This window comes from Schistocerca americana, chromosome 1, assembly GCF_021461395.2.
Source record: "Schistocerca americana isolate TAMUIC-IGC-003095 chromosome 1, iqSchAmer2.1, whole genome shotgun sequence".
In the NCBI taxonomy this organism is placed as follows: domain Eukaryota; kingdom Metazoa; phylum Arthropoda; class Insecta; order Orthoptera; family Acrididae; genus Schistocerca; species Schistocerca americana.
The window spans coordinates 28671650-28698515 of NC_060119.1; positions in this window are offsets into that span (position 1 = coordinate 28671650).

Below are 26866 nucleotides of genomic sequence, written 5' to 3' on the forward strand. Positions count from 1 at the left end.
TTATGTTTGCTGTGCACAACCAAGGAAGATGATCTTTCATGAGACTGTTATCAGGGTCTACCCATTCGGGAACTTTCTTAAGCAGGGAAACCTTGGAAAACCTCTTAAGCCTAGACCCCCAGCCTACGGTACATAGAAGATAGGAAAGCCTACAGAAGAGAAAAAATAATTTTGAAATTGATCTCTAAAGGAAAGAAAGGGATCAATTTATATAACAATTTGGAGAAGAGTGATTTGTGCCTCTAGCAAAAAAAATTTACAATAAATAACTCGAGTTATACTTCAGAGAAGCAGCTGCGAAAGGCGTCTGTACTCCAGAGGAGCGGCCTGAATTAACTTCTTAGTGTAGCGAACTAAGTCTTAGTGGAAGGAGGTGTATACCTCTGGAAACAACAGCTTTAACCAAGTATCAGAAATGGAAGGTGCAATGAGAAAGTTTCCTCCCCGTGGTGGTAATACCGCCGAAGCTGGGCATTCGGATCCGGGGGCCCAGCATCATTGCGCAACAGACCAGTCGGAGGGTCCTAGGATCCCTAACGCTAAACATAGGAACAGACATCAAACGTTCATAGGAACACTGAACGTGAACTCAATGCTGAGAACAGGTAAACAAAAAGAACTGACAAAACTAATGGAGGAACACAAACTAAAAGTTCTGGCTATACAAGAAACAAGATACCCAGATGAGGATACAGTACAGGCAGACCAGTACAGGATTTATAAAGGGAAACCAGCACAGATAGTAAAGAATACAAAAGGTCTTCGGGTATATGGCACAGCATTTGTGATACATAACTCATTTTCTACTAAGGTACTAGAATTTAAATCTAAATCACCAAGAATATCATTGATAACATTCAGAAATAAAAATAAAAAGTACACACTTATAAATGCCCATGCACCAATAAATAAAGACAACCAACAAAATCCAGAGAAAGTGCAGACATTTTGGGAGGAACTGGAAGAAACAATAGGGAAGATCCCTGAGCAACACACTACAATTCTGTTAGGAGACTTTAATGCACAAATTGGAAGAAACGAATTATCAAAAAGCACAGGGAGGTTTACAGCACACACTAAAACTAACATGAATGGCCAGAGATTAGTAGAGTTTTGTGAGAAATTCAAATTGAACATTATGACAACTAAATTCCAGAAGAATCCCAAAAAACAAACAACATGGAAATCACCGAACAAATTACTTGGCGAGTTCCAGATTGATCACGTGGCAATAAGTTATGATAATTCAAGGGACATTCAAGATGTACAGGTGGTGAAAGGGGCCAACTTTGATTCTGACCATTATCTGACCAAAATTAAGATGAAATTAACACCAGAAAGAAGTCACAAGAGTGACGAAACAAAAATAGCCAAATACAGAGTACAGGACTTAATGCTCAATCAGCAAGTCTTAGACGACTACAAGGAAAAGACAGATAAAATCAAAAGTCACAAATGGGAAGAAATTGCAACCTCAATACGAGACGCAGCAGAACAAACAATTTTACTAACCAAAAAGAAAAAGCATCCCTGGTGGAATGAGGTCTGTGAGAAAGCACTACAGAAAAGAGCCAGAACTTGGGAGAAATACAACTCAACCAAAAGGCCAACTGACTGGGAGCAGTTCAAAACGCAAAGACGTGAAACGACGAAAATCATTAAAAGTGAACGAAGGAAATATGACACACAACAAATACAGAAAATACAAGATGAATTTTCTAAGAATAATACACGCAATTTCTTTCAAACATTCAGAACTACAATAACAAGATATAAACCACCGACACTCTGCTTCAAAGATGAAAAAGGAAATCTGATCACCAGCGTGGAACAAAATTGCCAACACCTAGCGAACTACTTTGAAACGCTGCTAAGCTGCAAAAGACCTGATGAAACCTTGACATTTGAGAAGCCTAAGAATAAGCTACCAGACTCTGAACCACCTAATAAAGAAGAAATTAAAGAGATCTTGAAAGGATTGAAAAACAATAAAGCATCTGGTAAAGATTCGTTAGTCGCGGAACTACTGAAATATGCAGGAGAAAACTTAATAAATAATTTCGAGGCGCTGTTTGAAGAGATTTGGAATACAGAGAAGATTCCGGAGGAATGGAAGACAGCATTGATTCATCCGTTACATAAGAAGGGTGCCAAGACAAATGCAAATAACTACAGAGGTATCTCATTGTTATCAGTGGCCTATAAGATCCTATCCAAGGCACTACAAAACAGGATTGAAAATCAGGTAGAGAAAGAACTGGGTGAATATCAGGCTGGGTTTAGAAAAGGAAGATCATGCAGTGAACAGATATTCAGTCTACTCTCCATAATACAACTTCGTGCACGCACATCGAAAAATCTAGTAATTACATTCATAGACTTCAAAAAAGCATATGATTCTATTGATAGACCAACTCTGATTAACACATTAGAAGAATTTGGGATTGATGATAAAAGCAAAAGTCTAATCCAGGAAACCCTTACGGGAACAAAATCGCAAGTGAAGTTTTTGGGTAGATTGTCACAACCGTTTGTAATTGGAACAGGTGTTAGACAAGGGGATGGGCTCTCCCCGCTGTTGTTTAACATTGTCCTTGAAAAAGTGGTCAGGGAATGGAGAAAGAAGATGGCAGAAGCTGGAGTGAAAAATGGGATAACGTTAGGAATAAATAAAACAAAAATTGAATGTCTGGCATTTGCTGATGACATGGCAATATTGGCAGATGACATCGAAACAGCAAAGATTCAGATAGAAATGCTGCATGAGATCGCTGAGAAGACAGGTCTACAAATATCGTATGAAAAGACAGAACTGATGATACAGGACAAAACAGACCCAACACAGACATTGCAAACTAAATATGGAATAATTAAGAGAGTTCATAAATTTAAGTATCTAGGGGAATGGATTACACCGACAGGGTTACCAAATGTTTCACTACAGGAAAGAGCCATAAAGATGGAAACGGCATACCAGCTATGCCGAAATGTATACAATAAAAAGTCGATCTCCATCAATGCCAAGCTCAGGCACTACAATGCGGTAATAAAACCAGAAAGTTTGTATGCGATTGAATGCATCCCACTGAACAGAAAACGTCTGTTGGAGAAATTGGAAATAAAAGAGAGAAAAATACTGAGAAAGATCTTAGGACCTAAAAAGGATGGACAGGATTATAAATTGCGATCCAATAAAGAGTTATACGAGAAAATTGAAAAACTGACAACATCCTTTAAAAAGAGAAGACTGAGTTTCTATGGGCATGTCAAAAGAATGGCACCAGAAAGAACGGCAAAGAAAATCCTGGAATACATGGAAAGCAGAAAGACACTAATTAACTGGCTGAAAGAAGTAAAAGAAGACATTGCAGAAATGAACATTATACCAGAGACAGTTTACAACAGAATGGAATATAGGAATGCCATCAACAAAATACAGGGATTCAAAGACCGAACGCAATCAAAGAAGACGGGAACAACCTGGTCGCAAGAACGTAAAGAAGCCCACTCAGAAAAAATGAAGAAGTACTGGGAAGAACGCAAGAAAAAGCACAAGAAATGACTGATGCTTAGCGTAGTCCAAAGTTGACTGTAACGAATAATAATAATAACTCGAGTTTTTTTTTTTTTTTTTTTTTTTTTTTTTTTTTTTTTTACAATCTTGTTTCCAGGACAATATCTTGCGATGCTGAAACTCCCCCGGATCTTGCATGTCCCCGACGTCCACATTTGTAGTCGGTCTCTCCCACAATGGGAAGAGTAGAAGGAACAGGGATACCAGATTTCACATGCAACATTCATTGCAAAAGAGTTAGCAATGACCGAAAGGGAAACTCTTCCTGTAAAAGAACTGGTTATGTTCCACCGTCCAAGATTCTCCTTTTAGAAAACAAAATCCCTATGGGTTCATGCATCCTTTTTCTTACGATGTACTGCAAGGAATTTAGCCATTGACTTAAAGTTTCCGTCTATCCATTGACTAATGCTGTTGCCAAAAACATCATAATAATTACTCTCGTTTGAATTTTCTTTTGGACTTCGCATCACCATTTGTGCTTGTAAGTCCAAAAATTCTGACACATTTTCTGTCAATGATTTATTCTTCGTAATTTAAAGGATTCATGCAACTTGCAGTAGATTTTGGATTCAAATCATCGAATAATGGAAAGTGTGGTTCATTTTATACAAAGACATAATCCATCATTTCCTTGAAAAGTCATATCATTTATCTATACTCATAAAAATTTTATCCTAAATACATATATTTCTCTGCTAAATTGCTGTAATGGAAAAGTAATTAGTAGTGAGGAATGTGGATTTACTTCTTTCATTTATTCTCTGATTCATCTGGCATTCATACATGCACATATATGGAAATGGATTTTCAAACAAAATTCCAAAGTGAACAAGACCCATTAAATAACTACTAATTCTATGAATCTTAGTTTCTTTTGACATTCAACAATAAATCAAGAACTCTTAACGTCTAATTATGATACTTTTTTTTTTTTTTTTTTTTTTTTTTGAAGTTCAACATCAATCAGTTTCCCCTCACGTTTGATGCGAGTCTTACAAAGCATATCTGTGTCGTCTATATTGATTCTAACTCTCACGCCGGCATCAATTGTTTTGTGCGGGAAATTATCCTTGCGGCGATAACCGTCACTCATAATTCACTGCCTAAACGCATCACTTCACACGTTTACACATCTAAGCGTGCACTTGAAAGTATATATGAACATTCACTGGGAACCTCTTTTGATTATGCAGCGTCATTTTCGGGAAACATTTCTTTCTTCTTGAAGGTCATTCCGATCCTTTATAAATCTTGATGACCTTAGCAATGCTAAAGTTCCATGTTTGCCCAAACACAGGTGAAGCCTATCTCCACTGTCTTCTTTGCAGCACTCAATAGTAATAGCTGTTTCTACAATCTGTGTCACTGATTAATTATTTCAGTTTAAAGTTTTCTAACACTAAACACACACAGTTTATTGTTATGTTTTTATGAGCGTTCATCTCTGTCATTTGCAAAGGGGAGCAGTATGGGCTTGCAGAGGGTTCGATCAAACCCCAGTTCAACATGCGATCTATTTCCTTTTGAACTTGAGCCTTTAACCTCCAGGGAACAGGATAGAAAGTTCTACAATACGTTTCATGCGGCTTAACGTAGAGATGGCATATGTATCCCTTAATAACTCCTGGCCTTTCATCAAAAACGTTTTCATACACGAATAATAATTCATTGAGCTGCTTCTTCTAATCTTCGATAATGCAGTCGGATTCATTTAACCTTTCAAACACTAGTTGACCGAAATCTTCTTTGACTTGGAACTCATTAATTATGTGCTCTTTAGAATTTTGGGCCGTCCTGATTACTTGCACACTGATCCCACAATTATATTTTCTCATAAGGCTTTTTTTTCTCAACAACTCCAACTCAATTTCTTGTTTATTAACATTCAACCAAACTTTCCTGTTTTAAAATCTATTCTGCATCCGTATTGACATAGGCTGTCGACTCTGATAATGCAATCTACCACCGAATTTTTCACAACAAGGAATGTGCTTAATATTGCTACATTCCCGACTTCCACACCAAGTAGTGACTGCACCTTTACATTAGCCGATCGAGCCCCAACGGCGCCTATTATTCTGCAATTTTGGACTGGAAAAATTGGTACTCTTCTTATATTTCTGATCCTGTTGAATAGTGCCTCCGAAATAACATTTGTGGTTGCAGCTGTGTCTAAAACCGCCACTATAGGTATGGTCTCCATAATGACTTGCACTTTGGCTACTGCCACCTGTTCCTTATCCTCATCTTGTGGTTCTAAGTCCTCGGTCAGTTCATCTGCCAGTAATCGTCCATCATTATACGTTAACATGGGTACACATATCCTGTTGCCCCTCAACCAATTGTTGACCGCTCCTCCGGGGCACGAGTGGGTCCTTACAAGTTTGTTGGATTTTGATTTGTCTGCTGGTTGACATCATCCGTCACTTCGGTAATTACCGGTTGATTCGTAGATGTCCGTCCCCACTGATGTTGGCTATTTGAATTCATTCCTCCCGGTTGATTCCACTTCCTATTATCGTTATTATTCCAGGCTTGGGGTCTGAAATTTCTTTCGTTCCCCCACACGGGATTGTATCTTTTCCCATTCCTGTTGTTCCTTGAATAGCCCCTCGCAAGGCCATTGCCGGGATTACTATTGAGATTTTGAGGGGTTTCTCCATTACTTAACGATCTCTGTTCATTCCTTCTAAGTGTCGATTGATCGCCATTGGCATAACACATACTTCCACCTTGCCTACCGTTTGGCGGAGGTTCTATCTCCCTATATTGGAATCTGTTATTACGGGCTTTCTGGTTATTCTCTTCGATAATATCTATATGGTCTAACGTCGTGAGGAATGACTCCAAGTCTTTGTTGTTGCCGTAAATCAATTGATTCCGGATGCTAGTTGGTAGTCTTGCCTTAAGTATGTTTATTATGTCTGGCAAAGGCATAGGTCTGTCCCAGTATCTCGTTTTATTTATATATTCCTCAAAATACTTTCTAAGGCTTCCTTTCGAAAAGGAGAAAGGCTCTGGGTAGAGCACCTCCTACCTTAGGCGTTCCTGTACCCCTTCTGACCAGAACTTTGCTAAAAACGCCTTCTCAAAATCGTCATATGTCGAGCAAACGGAAGTCATGTCTGAGGCCCAGATTGCCCCCGAACCTTGTATATATCCTGTAACAAAACTGATCTTCTGCCACTCCGACCAATTTCTGGGTAGCACTCCTCTGAAACTTCGAATAAAAACAATTGGATGGACCCCCCTTTTGTCAGGGTTAAAAATCTGGAATTGCCTATGCTTTATCATTTTTTTCTTCGGCATGGCAAAGGCTTTTGTAATCTCCGTTAGATAAGAATTCACACGAACAGCCCGCTTGTGGCAATTTAATGTTTGAATTACTTACACAAGTCGGTATTGTGTGCGAATGGGCAGTAACTGGCTCTATAGTCGCTGCCAACTTCTGCTGCTCCCCTGTATTCATTTGTTCTGAGCTTTGTTGTGAAGCGCACATCGACTCTTCTACCATTTGTTTCCAATGCTCCAAATCAGCACCTAACTGGTGTCGCACCTCCTCAAGTCCTTTCGCAAACAAATTCTCTCCCTGTTTGCCAGATAAACTCTGGAATGCTGCCTTAACATTTTGCTCAACGTTTTCACACAATAGCCTTTTGTTTTCTAATGTGATTTCAGATAATTGACCCGTTAATGCATTAATTTGGTGGTCTATAACGTCTTGTCGCTCTGTCAGATGTTCAACGCTTTCCTTTAGGTTAGCCTGTGTACGTGCCAATTCAGGAAGTTGTGCAACTGCACATGACATGGCGTCTTGCTTTTGTATTAATTGCAGAACCATTTCCACTTGTTCCCGTACAGTATCTATCATAATAGCGACATACTCCTTCATTTCGACACGTACATGGTGAGTAGATTCCTCACATTGTGCTTTCACCAATTCTATTTGTGCAGTTAACTTTCGTTCCGTATCTTCGGCCTGATCTTTGAGTTCCTTGGTCTTCGCCTCTATCCGCTGCTCTAATTCGAAAAAACTGTCTTGTAACTGCTGCTTAATCTCAATCTGGACTAATTTCATTTCTTCTTGAGTTTGAGTGACTGTCACTAATTGTGCTTTAATATCGATTTTCAGATTTTCCTGCCCTTCAGTAACTGAGGTAATTTCGTATTCAAATCATTTTGCCCTTCAGTAACTGAGGCTAATTTCGTATTCAAATCATTTTGCCCTTCAGTAACTGAGGCTAATTTCGTATTCAAATCATTTTGCCCTTCAGTAACTGAGGCTAATTTCGCGTTAATATCGGTTTTCAAAGTATTCATGCTCTCGGTTATCATCTGCATCTGTCTCATGATAATTACCAATGGATCTAATCCCTGCTGTGTACTTGCTGTTACACCTCCACCCGTGTCTACATGGCGTTCTATTGCGCTATCTGTAGCCATCTGTCCTACAACACTTCTTACTGCATCACTATTATCAGTTCTAACAGCTGAAGGCTGTTGCGTGCTACTTTGCTCTGCTTGACTCATCCTAAACATTGCCCTAGTTAAAACCATATAAATGTTCTACTGTCACTATATATATCTCCCTTCTACTGTCACTATATGTAACTCTGTTCACACAAAAGTACTTCTGTGTCTACCTTCTTAATGTACATATACAGATAAATGCAACTGGGACAGGTCAATGAAAATACATCTAACATGAACAGAGTTAATCAATGTTCAAAAAATCAAATGACACCAAACAAAAAAGCGTATACTTCAACTATACTAGCAAGCTATAATAATAAAAATATAGATCTGGCCTTTTCTCTGCGCCCAGTGTGCTGTCTTTCGGCTTTATTTGTAGATCCAATTATATCACCTGCGAGTCTTTCCTCTCTTTTCCAAGCGTCATTTAGGTTAGCTCGTTGTAGTTGACATGAAACAGAGAACAAAATTATTTTAGCAACGTCCAAAAACGTGTCCTGTCACGGATTGGCCATTTTAACAAGATGATAATAAGTTGTCTCCTCTTCCTCTATGAATAGATGATGAATGCAGCTAGCTGCTAACACTGTGTAATGTCTTATCTGTGTAGACGTGTATCTGTTGTCTTTAAGACCCTTTCACCCTCTCTCTCTTTCTCTCCTTTATCTATGTACAGTTTATTATAATATTTCATTACGTGAAATCAGCCAAATAGGGTCTTTGGCGGAGTCCTTCGTCTTGGTAATCAGCGGCTGGCTTGCTGTAAAAGATCTTTACATTTATTATTACTGTTAAACACTGTATTCAGTCAGGAGAATCAATCGTGTGGACAATTTGTCCCTTTTACGAAAGATTGCGAATTCCAGATGTGTACGAAGCCTTTTTGGACGATTTAACAGAGACTCAGTGATTGCAGGCTCTCTTCGACACAGCTGAAACTTCCCCACTAATTACAGGGCCAACGTGATCATCAAATGGTTCAGAAGAAAACTCATTCGTTCATTCACTCCGGAACAAAAAGTCACAAACCTTATTTATGAAGGAAATTGTGTATTAAATCCATCTCCATTACATGTCCAGATCTCCGGTGATTCCACGTCTTAATTATTTTCCGTTTACACTCTCTTTCTATTCAAACAAACTGCTAGTGGCACAAAAGTTAATTCGCTCGATTTAGCAAGAAGAAAATCAGAATATGTATTTCTCAGAAATACGTCAAGCCCTCAATCCCTACTCCAGAAGCTGTCCTAGTTACCACTCTCACAACCATGGAGAATGCATATATGCATCTCCGTTATTTCACAGAATAAACGTGCTAGAAAATACTTTGGCGTCGTCTAGCTGTCGCCGCATATGTTATGAGAAAATCAGATCAGATACTTTTCCAAAGTGAATGAATGTGGATGGTTTGATTGACAATGATTAATTGGTGCATGGTAGAGGGTATTTTCTGTGGGGACATTACAGCCACAAGTGCCAGATTCACTTCCACTGTTTCTGCAAAATAATCTGGCGGGGGCAACATAGAATAATATGACATCGCCGCTACGTACTGGACATTACGGTCCGTATGGTAATTCTCCACTCGAATCTGTGGGGGCAGCGAATGTTTTAACTACGGTGTTGCTAGAAGAAGGGCTGTTGAAACACCGTCAGTTTCAGATTTTTATGCCGGAGAAGAAATTCCCACACCCCATAGTTTTTATCAGAGGTTTCTGGGGGGTGCTGCCTATGTCACAGAATGACAGGCAGGTGTGCATGCTAGGAAAATCCACACTGTGGACTACAGCCCATTGCCGAACATTGTACAACGTATGAACAGTGCGAGCAGGTGTTTTTGGACAAGTATTGGTCACCACATGTGCAAGCCAAATTGAGACAAGAGGTATTTAATTCTGAAAAGTACCGCCCTAAACAGGTAACGATTCGAAAGTACTTTGAGCGGTATATTAACAAAACCAGGTACTGGGACAACCCCTTCACGTTGAAAGATGTGATCAGGATATTAAAAGGCAAATTACTGGTGGATATCTGTGAAAAATTGCTTCACGGCCCGGAAGATGACATAGAGGGATTTTTATTGGTTGTACATGCACTTGATTTAATCCATGATGGCACATGCCACACAAACGGCAAACAGTGGTGCACTAGCAGTGCAGTCTTGCAACCATAAGAACAATGGTCGAAACAGCACTACCAATAATGATGCGGCCCCGCTCAAGCAAGATGTGCAGCATACTACAAACGAGAATCAACAGCCGCATAACAGTGGTGGATTTCAAAGTCGAAATAAAAATAATACATTTAACCCTGGTTATCATAATGGTTGCAACAGATCAAATGCAGAACAGTGGTCGTCCGGACAGAGCACAGGTAACCGTTGGCCGCAAAACTCCTTGCAAAATAATAATCTGCCCAACACCAACATGGGCTGGAATCAAACTGTTTACAAGCCGAGGCCACCAGTCAGATGGTCACAAAATCCAAGAAATGAGACAGTGCAAATTGTGGAGTGTGTAGACGAGCGCCCTACGCAAACTTCGTATGCGTCAAACTGACTGTCTTCTCATCGCACTCCCTCATCATGACCGCAGAATTTAATAGGGGCACCAGTACTGTTCATGTAGCGAACATGCTTTGTTACAATGACAATGTAGATATATGAGAAGAACTATCAGGTCATTCAATATCTTGCAGAGATACTTGGGTAGATCAGGTACAAGCAGCTGTAAATGGGGTAGTTGACAGTATTCTGGTTACCATTATAATCAACACAGGTGCGAGCATGAGTGTGATTGCTACCCATTTTCTGAAAAGAATACGGGAAAACACAAAAGTACTGACATTGTCTGTACAGAATTGTGTTGTGTCGGGAGCTATTGGAGCATGTACACAAAGGGTAGAAAAGCAGGTACTGGTCTTAATTGAATTTGAGAGCAGAGCCATGGAGTGTACGTGCTTGTTAGGGATGGAGTTCCTAAGATGGAGGAATACGTGTATCAACCTCAAACACGGAAACACGGTAAAGTTAAATTTAATTCATACAAAAGCACATCAAGTCAGTTTTCATACAGACCTGTCTATCCGAGTAGTGAGTGTAAATGTACTGGTGCAGACAGTCATTTACCCCACAACCAGTCAGATCCTGTGTTGGCATATTCAGATGATGATCTACTCAACGTAAGCAAAATATTTGCTAGGGCATGAGAATCTGAGTGTCTTAGTGAGCAACAAAAGAATGATCTTATGCATCTCTTAACCACGTATGTACATGTCTTTTCTAAAAATCCCCGTATTATCAAAGGATACATATACCACATGAATGTTGTTCCCGATGATACTTATTGCAACAAGACCTATGCAATCCCATGGGCCTGCAGGGATGCCATTAAACAAGAATTACGAAAGATGCTCAAGCGGAATGTAGTTTAAACTTTGTTCTCTCCTTACTGCAGTCGGATGTTAGACGTTTTTAAACCAGGTGGTGGACTGCACATGGTCCTTGATGCGCACAACATAAACAAAATTGTTGTACTGGTATGTACACATCCGGAAGCTCTGGAAGAGCGCAAAAATATTCAGGTGTGAGTTTTCTAACCGCACTGGATCTTGGACCATCGTATTGGCAGACGCAGCTGTCAGAAGTTTCACGCAAGTATACTGCCTTTGTATCTGCTGGATGGTCTTACCAGTTCAAGGAGCTACCTTTCAGGTTAAACATCAGCTCTGGCGTATTTATTATGACCCTTGACACTGTTCTCAGCCCAGCATTGTTGGATAAGTATGTTGATTTATTAATCGCCACAGCTTCTTGGGATGAACACCTAGAATTTTTAAAAGAAGTATTACAATGATTTTCGGACTCAGGTGTTACTGCAAACCTGGAGAAATTGAAATTTGGCAAGCATTAAATGAAGTTTTTAGGCCACAAAATATCTCTGTCAGGTATTGGTACTGACCCGGACAAGATACAGGTAATAGCTAAGTGTCCGCCACCCATGACGAGAAAACAATTAAAAGCTTTCCTTGGCATGACATCTTTCTTTAAATGACTTGTGACAAACCAGCTGTTGAACAGTCCAGAATTACTAGCTTTGTTAAAGAAAAATGCTTCCTGGTCCTGGACTCCACAGTGCCAGGAAGCGTTTAAAAGAATTGGTTCATGCCGGAATTCTGGAGCATCCCTACATGCAAAAACGTTTTTGCATTGCCTCAGATGTATCCTATTCAGGTTTGGGCTCTTGTTTATTTCAAATGGTTGTGGTTGATGACCGAATGGAAGTTTGGGTTATTAGCTTCACCAGCAGAGTATTAACTGAGTGTGAAAGATCTAACTCAGCTACGGAGTTGGAAGCTCTCTCCTTTGTATGGTCTTTCAAGAAGTTTAATTATTTTATTTGCGGTCGGTACATTAAAGTGTACTGCAACCATAAGGCACTTAGCTTTCTTTTGACCTTTCAGCTTCTACACCAGAGCTTGACGCAGCGGTCCTATTTTTGCAAGAATACGATTCTTAAATTATCTATATAAAGGGCAGCAAAAATATTATCGCTGATGCATTATCCAGGTTGCCGTGTGGTCTTCCTGAGTTCAGTGAACTTGTCGAGCAGGCCACCGATTACAAAGTGCTACTGATGAAAGATCCTGTCCATCACAGATACTATTTAGAAATGTATAAGAACATGAAAACCCTGCAAGACACAGATCCGAAGTGGGCAAAAGTTAAGGGTGTGTTGGCGGAGCAGCCTACTCATAAACTAAGTCAATTCTACACGGTGCACAATTACATGTTATTCCATGGGAATAATTCTGGTATAGAATTGTGGTGTGTGCACATACCATGTGTGTACCAGGATCACATAATCTGGTATACACACATGTCCTGGGGGCACTGTGGAATAGAAAAATGTAAGCAGAAGATCGCCACTTACTGTTACCTGCCCAACCTCTACAGTTGCATGCATCATTTGTTATGAACATGTGTCATATGTAAGAGAACCAAACCGATGTGCATACCAAATAAGATTCAGCTACATCCCATCCTGACATCAAAACCTGGAGAGATTGCTTCAATTGACTTGGCTGGCCCATACCCTCATGGAAGCAAAAGTGTCGAGTACCTTGTGGCTATACATGATTTGTTTTCCAAACACATCCGTTTGTATGTAACAAAATCAGCTCATGCCGCGCACATTGTTAAGAGACTGAAGAAGGATTATTTCCCTTGTTTCGGTAAGCCGAGTGCGATTTTGTCTGATAATGCATTGAATTTCACTGGGAGAGTTTGGTGTTTGTTTCAGAGAGAGAGCAGAACATCAAACAGATTTTAATTTCTCTATTCCACCCAGAAAGTAATTGCACAGAAAGAGTATTCAAAGAATTCAACCGTTTTATCCGGACTTACACTTGATTTAGTCACCCTCTTTAAAGAAATCATGAACGACATTCCACATCTGTTCACAGGGCACACACCCAATGAAATAATGTTCAATAAAGCTGAGAAGAATGAGTGGGTAGCTCCCCTTCCACTTGCCCCGAGATGCAACATCTCGTGGGAAGAGAAGACTAGACAGGCGCTCGTATCATTAAATACTAGCGCTGAGAGATGAAAATGAGTATACGATAAAAGGTTAGGATGAGTACAATCATTTAACCTAGGTGAAATGGTGTTACTTTGGTCCCACCCTAAACCATCTCTCCTAAAAAGAGATATTTACTGGCCCGTTCAGGATAATTAAAATTCCACATGATGGGTGTTACTTGTTACATTACCGAAACCATGTAAAGTGAAAGGGCTTTACCAAAATTGGGACCTCAGAAAATTTATAAGATAGGATCTTGATTTGTTCTTATAGAGAGGGAGATAAAGGTGTACTTAATTTGTCTATGATGGATTTTCTTATTTTGTTCCTAGAATAAGTATTTCTATGTAAACCTGTATGTAAACATTTGGCAAAGTATAATTATTGGAAGAAAAAGCATGCTGCTCTAAATACTAAGAGATAATGAGATACCTAAATAGTACGAAAATTTTAAATGCAATGATTTCTGTGTTTGCTCTAGTGGATTACCATTATGTGTGGTTTTTAAGTGTATTTGTATCTATGCTTTGTGTGTCACTCGTGGTCGCAAGCCTTCCTGTTTTTGCTGGCTTTGGTCATTTTGTTTTGACTTTCTGTCATATACGGGTTCAGGAGGCATGATGTCCTGACCTTTATTTCTGTTCACATATTTATTAGACCATGGACCATTTGTTAGTGTCCGATTGAACGACTGATTCCAGATTTGGAAAATACAGCCGATTTTATGTCCCTTTTTGTGGCTAAGAATATACCAAGCTAGAAAAATGACCACTTGTATCTGACTAAAGTATACTTTTATGTAGCTGAAATCTAAGAAAATACTGATGTCACAAACTAGAGACTGAAGTGCAAATGTTGTGCACAGTTCCGATGCACAAAAATTCCAAGGACAGTTGTGTGACAAATAAATAATGCAAAGACACTCTGTGGAGTGAGCACAACTAGCAAACCCTTCGACAAAGCAAACTTTCTCACTGTCATGTGGGATATAAAAACACAGAATATTATAAAATGAATAACTTAGTGGTGTTTATTCACCTCTATCTGGCTTTGTTCGGATGGTATACTGCTGCGTTGTGAATCCTCTGGACACTGTAATCCTGTGATGCTGCAGGTAGTCCACGGTTCACAAACCACTATCACCGAATCAGAAACACAAGTGACGAATTAATTATTGTGAGAATTCAAAAGTCGCCTGCCCACATGTGGTAGCCAATGGACACAATCTCCACTATAAACTGATTCTTGTCATGGTGTGTACATTATTGAACCTCAGAACTCTGCTGCAGCAGTTTTGAAAAAAGGTACTGTTAAGCCATAGAAGGACGCTCTAACACTACTGCTCTGTAGAGCAACGTGATGTATGTGTATAGAGTTAAATGTTTTGAACAGTATCGTATACAGAGACGGTAGACAGAGCATCGTACCAACCTATGAGCAGTGTAAATAAACTGAGTTCAAAGAACAACTGTTCATGACCGAAAATTAATAAAATATGAAACCACACCAGAATCTTAGTTCAGAACATATAGTTGGCAGCATTGCATAGCTGTGTGTCTATAAAGCACTGATGCCATGTAAAAATTTTGTTCCATGATCCCGTGGAGTACTGTACTGGGCAACAGTTGGCAGCAAATTGGAACTCAGCGGTGTGCGCCTGCGTACTAATTCTGACGATCCAGCCGTCCAATGTCATGCCTGCTGCTTCCACGGTGGGGGGCGGCCTGCTGACATTGACTGGAGCCATCAGCTGATAACATCCCTCCCCTGCAGATACTATGCAAGAGCACTTGACCGTAGCTGCGTGGAGCCAAACAAATACCGAGTCTACATTGAGATTGTATAATTTAACATTTCCATAATCCAACTCCACCAGATGACCACGAGTCTACTTTGAGTTTGTATCCACTTATTTTCTCCAAAAATACTGAGGCCATCCAGCACTAGAAGGCTTCGAGTCTACTTTGGTTTATATTAATCCCTTATATGTTGCACATTTTCCGCAACTACCAGCACAAGAAGACTTCAAGTCTACTTTGGTTTATATAAATTCCTTACATTTTTGACGTTTCTTCGACTGTCATTGCAAGAAGATTGTTTTATGTAAATTCAATAACTTTTGCACATATCAGTGAAACCATAACTCCAGGAAGGCGTCGAGTCTACATTGAGGTTATATACATTCAATCTTTCTTTGAACTTAGAAAGTTGACAAATTGTCAAGACCTTCAGTCTGATTTGCCTTATACTATTTTATTGTCTGATGAATTCTGTTTTATGAGGCATCTCCAGCTAAATTATTGCACTATGGGCAATTCGTAGTAAAGCTACTTTGTGTGAATCATTGCTTGTCTATGGAATTTGAAATTTTAGGAAACAATTGTTATTTTTTTACCTCTTTTCTATGTCAAGGTGCTAGTATGGTTGTGTCATGAGCAAATATGTGAATAACATTTATTGATTTTTTACTTCTTAAAGTGTTTCATGTATTGCACAAAATATCTGAATACTTAGATTGTCTATCCATTGCTGATTCACATGCAAATGCTTTGTACCGTGACTTGACCCTAATGTTACTAGAAAACATGAAGGTATTCAGTGGTTTGTATGCCTTCAAGCTTTCTAGTGAGCCATTGTAGTATTAATTTTTAACTAGATATATATTTTGCTTTTAAAATTATTTCCAACATTTACGGAGACAGAAATTCCATATTACATCCTGTCTTATAATTTCATCTGTGTGTACTTATAGATGTACCTGCTGACGTACAACCTCTATCTAATTTCGTTAGTCACTTTTATATCTAATTCTTTTGTCTAGTGTCTGCTGGTTTTTGTTCGCACTGTTCCCTCTCTGATTAGGTACGGACGCATTGTCATGACTCCCTGTATGAATCTATGTTGAAATATACTGTAAGTGCTTTAATATAGTCAAAGTTAACCTTACTATGATTTTCAGTTCTAAATTTCAACCTTCCATGTCACTTTCATATTAATATTTTATGATTTATGTTTCTCAGATGATCACGGCTGGAAAAGAGACGCGACTGACCCATTGTTAGAGGACGTATATAGACGAACACTTCACGCGTACAGTCATTAATTTCAAACCGTGTATATCACTCCACGTCCCTGAGATTGGTGCAAAGATCATTTCATTTGTATCTTGGTGCAGTTCTCAGGCGAGTGATGCAAAGAATGATTCGGCCCGCCATCCACTAACAGTGACGATGTTGAGCGACCTCCACCAGTCAGACACAAGCCCCGCCTTGTTCAAATTACTGATGGTGGTCCTTGTTTTATTTTTTAATTTATACTAGCCACTTCAGGCCAAACTTAGCACAGAGTGTTGCAGTTCCATGGCACTGTGCAGGCCATATTGGGGGCGACAATATGGGTGCGACTGCCATCTAATGGAACTTTCCTCCTACTTTAATACGAGGCGAGTTTTTTAAGTAAGTGCCGTTTTGAAATTAAAAAAAGACGTGCTAAGATATCTCAATAATTTTATTTCTACATGAAAGCCTGTACCTTAATCTACTTTTCTACATAATTTCCATCAATATTGAGGCACTTGTCATAACGTTGTACCAGTTTTTGAATACCCTCCTCATAGAAGTCTGACGCCTGACTTGGTAACCACAGAATCACCACTGTTTTGACTTTGTCATCGTCTTGAAGATGCTAACCACCCAGGTGTTTCTTCAAGTGCAGGAACAGATGGTAGTCACTGGGTGCAAGATTGGAGCTGTACGGAGGATGATCTAGAGTTTCCCATCAAAAGATGTGATGAGATCTTTGGTTTGATTCACCACATGCGGACGGGCATTGTCTTGCAGCAAAATGATGCCCTTGCTCAACTTCCATGGTCTGTTGCTTTGAATCCGGTGTGATGTGCGCCACCCATCTTTCATCACCCATAGCATTTTGGCTTGAGAAATCATCACGGTCGTTGTGGTACCGCCCAAGTAAAGTCAATGCACTGTCTAAACCTTTGGTTTTGTACACATCCATCAACATTTTTGGAATCCAATGTACACACAATTTTTGGTAAATCAAGTGCTCAGTCACAGTGCCATACAAAACACTATTAGAAACATTAGGAAAGTCATCCTGCAAGGAGGAAATCATAAAGCATCTGTTTTCTCTCACCTTATTGTCCACTTCCTGAACCTAACTTTCATTAATGACTGAAGGATGCCCACTCCGTTGTTCATCACACATGTTCGTGCAGCCATCTTTAAATGCTCTCACCCACTTTCTTACCATTCCATCACTAATAATGTTTTCTCCGTACACTGCACAGATCTCACAATGATTATTGATTGCTTTTAGGCCTTTAACGGTAAGAAATCTTATAACAGCCCCCACTTCACATTCAGCGGAACTCACGATAATTGGAGGCACCTTAAACACTCAGTACACAACGTAAACAAGGAAGAATCAGACTGTAATGGCGTCAGTGCATAGATTAAGGTACAGGCTTTCATGTAAAAATATAATTATTGAGATATCTTAGCAGGTCTTTAGTTAATTTCAAAATGGTACTTACTTAAAAAACATGCCTCGTAATTCAGAATGCTAATATACATTTTTTATTCCTCTTTAAGGCTAGGTAATGTGTCAGGTCACTGAGACCCACAAAGACATTAGCTAGATCTTAAAATTGATACATATTTGGTGATGACACCTACCACTGAGTGTTCCCTAAATGAACAAACATGAATACAGCTCGAGAATAATTGACACATGCAATTGCATACTGTGACAAATAAAGTAAATAACTGAAATATATATTAAGTTATAATTATATGATACAATACACCACAAATATAGCTCGCTACATTCTAAGTTCAAGGATGGATTGAAGTATCAGAAACCAAGATATTGAAACAGAACTAATGTAAATGGTATATAATTCTGGCATATATCAGGCTATGAATGAAAATGGGTAAAAAGACCTAATAATGCCAAAAACCTGAATTACAATTATGTCACTATACAAGTGCACCAGAAACCTCTCTACGTCAAAATAATACACAGATACCATGTTTCCAGAAACAAATGTGCATGCTTCTAACTACTGAGAAAGTCTAATGACAGACTAAATCCACCTCTATATCTACAGATACATATACAGATAACTGCAATGCAACACCTTTTCAACAGTCACAGTGCACATATTAAACCACTTAAATTAACATTACATGAAGAATGCAGAAAGACGATTTTATCTTATGAAGAAATATGTCTCTACAAAACACAATATACTGTATACACACTCACATAAGCAAATGAGGATACGGCTTCAGAATCACTCTACAACTGAAACTATAAACTCAATGACAGTCATTTGACATACTACTCAGTCAAATGACATGAAGAATCAAGATAGAAGAGAACCATATATGAAGAAAGATGCCTCCAAAATACAATGTAAATACTATTCAACAAACACATTTCAAATATCTCAACTGGTCACAGACACAACAACACAATGGATTTATACAACAGAACTCTTTTACACAGTATTTACACAATACGAAACTAAAAACACCAGTAAATGAATTACATGAAGAATCAAGAAAGAAGATTCCAAACATGAAGGGAGAAGGTGAACTTTCACAAATAAAAACTCTATACAAAACAAGCAAACTTCCAAGTACACTGACATAACACATGCAATGGAGGATATGCGATGGTCACTTAGACCTACAAAGCCATTAGCTACATGTTAAAATTAATACATAAATGGTGTTGACACCTACCACTGAGTGCTCTCCAAATATATGAACATGAGTACAACTCCATAATAATTGACACATGTAATACCATACTGAGACAAATAAAGTAAGGAACTGAAATATATGTAGACTCATTAGTAACAATACATCATGAATATAGGGCACTACATGATAAGTTCATCGACGGATTAATGTATTGGACACCGTGATATCAAAATGGAATTAATGTAAATGATACATAATTCTGGCATATATTACTGTATGAATGAAAATGGGAAAACGAGCTAATAAACCTAAAATTAGAATTATAAATTACGGACTACAGCAAGTGTGTGGAGTGCATCCACTTGGGAATGGAAGGTAACCTGAGGAAGTAACGTGAATACTAATTATGTAGCTATACAAGTGCACCTGAAAACCTCTTTGAGGAAATAATATATTGAATCCATGTTGTCTGAAATAGATGTGCATGCTGTTAACTACTGAGAAAATCCACTGACAGAGAGAATGTAGCTGTACTTCTCCAGGTGCATTAAGAACACTATGTACTGTGTAAAAATGGCTGAATAATCTATACCACACCAATAACTACAATACATTTCACCAGTGACAGTGCACATGTTAAAAAACATACATTAACATTACGTGAAGAAAGAAGAAAGAAGATTTTGGCTCATGAAGAAAGATGTCCCTACAAAACAATTTATACCCTATGCAACAAAAACACTCACATATGCAAATCAGGACACAGCTTTAGAATCACTCTACAACTGAACACTGTAAACTCGATGACAGTCACCAAGAAAGAAGACAACCATACATGAAGAAATATGTCACTGAAATATAACATCAGCACTACTCAACAAACACATTTCAAATATCTCAACTGCACACAGACCGAAGAATAAATGACATTAAGAACAAGAAAGAAGAGAACTGTACATGAAGAAATATGTCACTGAAATATAACATCAGTACTATTCAACAAACACATTTCAAATATCTCAACTGCACACAGACAGAAGAACACAAGGGATTCGTATGACAGAATTTTCTTACACAATTTTTACACAATACAAAATTAAAAATACCAGTACCTGAAATTACATGAAGAATCAAGAAAGAAGATATCTGAAAATGAAGACAGAAGAAGAACTTTCAGAAACAAAGACTCTAATACTACACAAACATGCCTCCAACTACACTCAAGTACACTGACATAACACATGTGATTGAGGATATGGAACTGTCACTGAGACCTACAAAGCCAATACCTACATGTTAAAATTGATACATATATGATGATGACACCTACCACTAATGAGCATTTTCAAAATGAAAAAACATGAGTATGGGTCCAGAGTAAAGGATACTGGGAGTAGCATACTGTAACGAACACATTAAATAGAAATGTATGTTAACTTGCTATAATCAGTTCATGACATATAACTCACTGAATGCTATGTTGATGGATAGGATAAATTATCATGCAGTGAGATAACAAAACAGAATTAATGTAAGTGATACATATTTGTTGCATATATTATTTTTTTAATTTCATAGTAAATAAAATGACTAATGTTGCTTGAAATGTGAATTCTAATTGTGGCACTAAAGAGTGCACTAAAATTACTGTTTATGGATGTAATATGTTGAAAATATGCAGTCTGAAAGAGATGTACATGCCATTAACTACTGAAAAAGTGCTATGCCAGAGAAAATACAACTGTATATCTCCAAAATCATAAAGAAGTCTATGTACTGTTGAATTTTTGCTGAGTTGGCTATACCACATATCCTCCATTCAAACTCATACATCTCTCTACTGATAACTACAATACAATACTGGCAGAAGTGAAGCTGTGAGGACAGGGCATGAGTCGTGCTTGGGTAGCTCAGTTGGTGGAGCACTTGCCCGCGAAAGGCAAAGGTCCCAAGTTCGAGTCTCGGTCCGGCACACAGTTTTAATCTGCCAGGAAGTTTAAATTTCTCATTCTCTGTACTTTGGCCACCATCACTTATTTTTTGCTCAAATAGCAGAACTCATTTACAGTTTTAAGTGTCTCATTTCCTAAACTAACTCCCTCGGCATCACCTGCTTTAATTTTACTACATTCCATTATCCTTGTTTTGCTTTTGTTGATGTTCATCTTATAGCCTCCTTCCAAGACATTCTCCATTCCATTCAGCTTCTTTTCCAAGTCGTTTGCTGTCTCTAACAGATTTACAGTATCATTGGTAAACCTGAAAGTTGGACTTTAACTTTGTGATATTACTGGGATTTCCGTCGTATGAAAGCTTTCAGTACCCTTGGAAAGGCATTCACCTATCTGTATATTAAATGATCAACTTATGAGATGAGACACATTCTTTGAAAGACATTTGTTTTATATAATTTACATAGCTGTAAAGATGCACATCTAGCGCGGATGCTAATACATCGATTGCGCAGTCAAAGAAACGTTTTAACAGAAGCTGAACTGACGTTCCGCTTTGATCCAAATAAAAACTGACAGTAAAAAACTTTTGTAGATCTTCAGATTTTTAATGTACTTCTTCTGCTGGTAATGTGAAAGCGTAAAGAAGGTTGACTTTAAGCTAGAAAAGTGAGTGGTCTTGCCAGCGTGCAGACAACATTATAAATTTCACGTAATTTATGTTCAAAACTGTAAATCGGCAAGTTATTGTTATGAAGGTGTTGAACAGTGCAAGAATTGTCTTTAACGAAGGAGAAAAGTAATGTCTGTAATTTGTGAAAAAAACGTAAACCAAGGAGACAGTACAGGGCAGGCTGAAATCTGATCGCACCATACAGTTAGAAAAGTACTTATGTAAGTTATATTGTTTGTAAATGAGCCCTAATTTGCTAGTGAGAATTGTTTGAATATATTTAGTGTTTACCAGATTTCTTATTCTGTTCTTTTACTTTATACTTTTTTAACCTCCATGCCATATTATTTTTATAAATGCCAAACAGCCTTTACTACAGCAGAAAATACTGTGGCATCCTGGTCGTGTACTGAAGGCCGCCCCTTGTCTTCTATACAACTCATAGCTGCCCCATTTATTAATGATTTCATTTGCAAATGCAATTTTTTTTTACTGTTCATTGTTAAAGGTCCCTTAGGTAATTATAAAATTCATACTGATTATGTAAAGAAATCTGGGTTGTTCTTTTCCAAATAATAGAAGTCTTTGCATAATCAAAAACTAGCCTCCATCTGACAATGATTAGGAGCCGACCAGAAGACGGACGTCCTCGACCGCTTTTGTGTCTCCTGTGGCAAAGCTGTGCCAAACTGGAAACACAACATTCTAGTATGAGACACGGTAGCTCTCAATCCCTCTTAAAAAACCTTAATCCTACTCCCAACATCACCACTGCTGAAGCCCAGGCTATCCGTGATCTGAAGGCTGACCGGTCCATCGTCATTCTTCCGGCGGACAAGGGTTCCACGACCGTGGTACTTGATCGTCGGGAGTATGTGGCTGAGGGACTGCGACAGCTTTCAGACAACACCACATACAAAGTTTGCCAAGGTAATCCCATTCCTGATGTCCAGGCGGAGCTTCAAGGAATCCTCAGAACCTTAGGCCCCCGACAAAACCTTTCGCCTGACTCCATCAACCTCCTGACCCCACCGACACCCCGCACCCCTACCTTCTACCTTCTTCCTAAAATTCACAAACCCAATCATCCCGGCCACCCCATTGTAGCTGGTTACCAAGCCCCCACAGAACGTATCTCTGCCTATGTAGATCAACACCTTCAACCCATTACGTGCAGTCTCCCATCCTTCATCAAAGACACCAACCACTTTCTCGAACGCCTGGAATCCTTACCCAATCCGTTACCCCCAGAAACCATCCTTGTAACCATTGATGCCACTTTCTTATACACAAATATCCCGCACGTCCAGGGCCTCGCTGCGATGGAGCACTTCCTTTCACGCCGATCACCTGCCACCCTACCTAAAACCTCTTTCCTCATTACTTTAGCCAGCTTCATCCTGACCCACAACTTCTTCACTTTTGAAGGCCAGACATACCAAAAATTAAAGGGAACAGCCATGGGTACCAGGATGGCCCCTTCGTACGCCAATCTATTCATGGGTCGCTTAGAGGAAGCCTTCTTGGTTACCCAGGCCTGCCAACCCAAAGTTTGGTACAGATTAATTGATGACATCTTCATGATCTGGACTCACAGTGAAGAAGAACTCCAGAATTTCCTCTCCAACCTCAACTCCTTTGGTTCCATCAGATTCACCTGGTCCTACTCCAAATCCCATGCCACTTTCCTTGATGTTGACCTCCACCTGTCCAATGGCCAGCTTCACACGTCCGTCCACATCAAACCCACCAACAAGCAACAGTACCTCCATTACGACAGCTGCCACCCATTCCACATCAAACGGTCCCTTCCCTACAGCCTAGGTCTTCGTGGCAAACGAATCTGCTCCAGTCCGGAATCCCTGAAGCATTACACCAACAACCTGACAACAGCTTTCGCATCCCGCAACTATCCTCCCGACCTGGTACAGAAGCAAATAACCAGAGCCACTTCCTCATCCTCTCAAACCCAGAACCTCCCACAGAAGAACCACAAAAGTGCCCCACTTGTGACAGGATACTTTCCAGGACTGGATCAGATTCTGAATGTGGCTCTCCAGCAGGGATACGACTTCCTCAAATCCTGCCCTGAAATGAGATCCATCCTTCATGAAATCCTCCCCACTCCACCAAGAGTGTCTTTCCTCCGTCCACCTAACCTTTGTAACCTCTTAGTTCATCCCTATGAAATCCCCAATCCACCTTCCCTACCCTCTGGCTCCTACCCTTGTAACCACCCCCGGTGTAAAACCTGTCCCATGCACCCTCCCACCACCACCTACTCCAGTCCTGTAACCCGGAAGGTGTACACAATCAAAGGCAGAGCCACGTGTGAAAGCACCCACGTGATCTACCAACTGACCTGCCTACACTGTGACGCATTCTATGTGGGAATGACCAGCAACAAACTGTCCATTCGCATGAATGGACACAGGCAGACAGTGTTTGTTGGTAATGAGGATCACCCCGTGGCTAAACATGCCTTGGTGCACGGCCAGCACATCTTGGCACAGTGTTACACTGTCCGGGTTATCTGGATACTTCCCACTAACACCAACCTTTCCGAACTCCGGAGATGGGAACTTGCTCTTCAATATATCCTCTCTTCCCGTTATCCACCAGGCCTCAATCTCCGCTAATTTCAAGTTGCCGCCACTCATACCTCATCTGTCATTCAACAACATCTTTGCCTCTGCACCCCTGCCTCGACTGACATCTCTGCCCAAACTCTTTGTCTTTAAATATGTCTGCTTGTGTCTGTATATGTGTTGATGGATATGTGTGTGTGTGGGAGTGTATACCCATCCTTTTTTCCCCCTAAGGTAAGTCTTTCCGCTCCCGGGATTGGAATGACTCCTTACCCTCTCCCTTAAAACTCACATCCTTTTGTCTTTCCCTCTCCTTCCCTCTTTCCTGATGAGGCAATAGTTTGTTGCGAAAGCTTGAATTTTGTGTGTATGTTTGTGTTTGTTTGTGTGTCTGTCGACCTGCCAGCACTTTCATTTGGTAAGTCACATCATCTTTGTTTTTTTAATATATATATATATATATATATATATATATCACTCCCTTCTCAACTGCTGCTTCTCATTTGTGCCCCTTGACTCTTATAACTGCCATCTGGTTTGTGTACATGTTGTAAATAGCCTTTTGCTCCTTCTGACTTGTACCTTATACCTTTATAATTTTAAAGGGAGTATTCCATTAAACACTATCAAAAATTTTATCTGAGTATGCAAATACTTCAATGTAGGTTTGCCTTCCTTAACCTATATTCCAAAATAAGTCATAAGGTCAGTATTGCTTCATGTGTTTCTACATTTCTCCAGAATCCAAGCTGATTTTCCCCAGGGCTGGCTATGGTCAGTTTTTCCATTCTTCTGTAAAGAATTTGTGTTACTATTTTGCAATGATGACATATTAAGTTGATAGTTCACACGTCAGCAACTGCTGTCTTTGGAAGGGGAATTGTTACATTTTTCTTGATGTCTGAAAATATTTCACCTGTCTGATTCATCTTGCACACCAGATGGAAGAGTTTTGTCATGGCTGACTCTTCCAAGGCTATAACTAGTTTGGACAGAATGGCGTGTACTCCTGAGACCTTGTTTTGACTTACATTTTTCAGTGCTGTGTCAAATTCTTCTCACTGTATCATATCTCCCATCTTATCTTCATCTACATCCTCTTCCATTTCTGTAATATTGCCTTCAAATTCACCTCCTCTCAATAAACCCTATATATACTCCTCCCATCTTTCAATTCTTTGCTTAGAACTGTCTTTCCATCTGAGCTCTTGCTATGCATGCAGCTGCTTCTCTTTTCTCTAGAGGCCTCGTTAATTTTCCTGTAGGTGGTATCTGCAATATCTTTCTCCTCATGAAATATGTTTCTAAATCCTTTCACGTACAACTCTCTCGCGGATTGTAAAATTGTTGCTCTTTGGTTTATTTATTCTCTTTGTAACAACACATTTACGAAAAGAGTTACGTGAAATACTTTTAGCAATGCTGTGCTTTGCTTTTCTTTATCATCATTACCCTTTAGCGGAATAAAATGTATATATGGAAGTCTTATTGTTCTGTATCCGGCCTACAATTTAAGGAACGATTTTTCGTAACTGCAACTCATGCTAAGAATCAATATATCTTCCCTACTTCATAGTGATTAAAAGTTGAAATTACTTTGTTATGAGCACTGATGTTACAGTCCGTGTGATCGTTCAAAAACACAAGTTCGCAGTGGATTTTATTTCTCGTTAAAATGCTATTGCATACCACGACTAGCCCAAGAACATGAGACTCTCATTAAAAAATACGTTGTCACCATAAAGTTTGCCAGATCAGAACGGAGCACAGCAAGATTCCTATCAGATTCTGAAAGTACATTAAATTATTTGCACTGTAAATTATATCCTATCAGCAGCCCGCGTCAATCTGCAACACATCATAAAATCTGCTGATCTTCACTGCCAGTCTGGGAGCTAAAAGAAATAATATTATTTTACTATTATTTTACCGCTTCCTTGCGGTATGCTCGACTATATTGTAAGTCGTTTAAATACGCCGCGGCAGCGGCTCTTCGTTCTCCACGCAGCTCAGCACCACAGATAATATTTATATAACTGAAAAATGTCTCAACAGGATGGGATAATATGCAAGCAAGCTTAACAATAAATAATACAAGTTTTCATTTAAACAACTCTATTAAAACCTTTAAATATCTCAGTGATTACAGACCTTTGTGAATTCACACGTAATGGCGTACATTGCTTAGTCTCGACAAAAGAATGCTACACTAGCGTTCGCTACTATGACACAGGATATCTTACTCGTTCGACTCCCAGATGAAGAAGACAAAGAAATTGCTATTCGTCACGT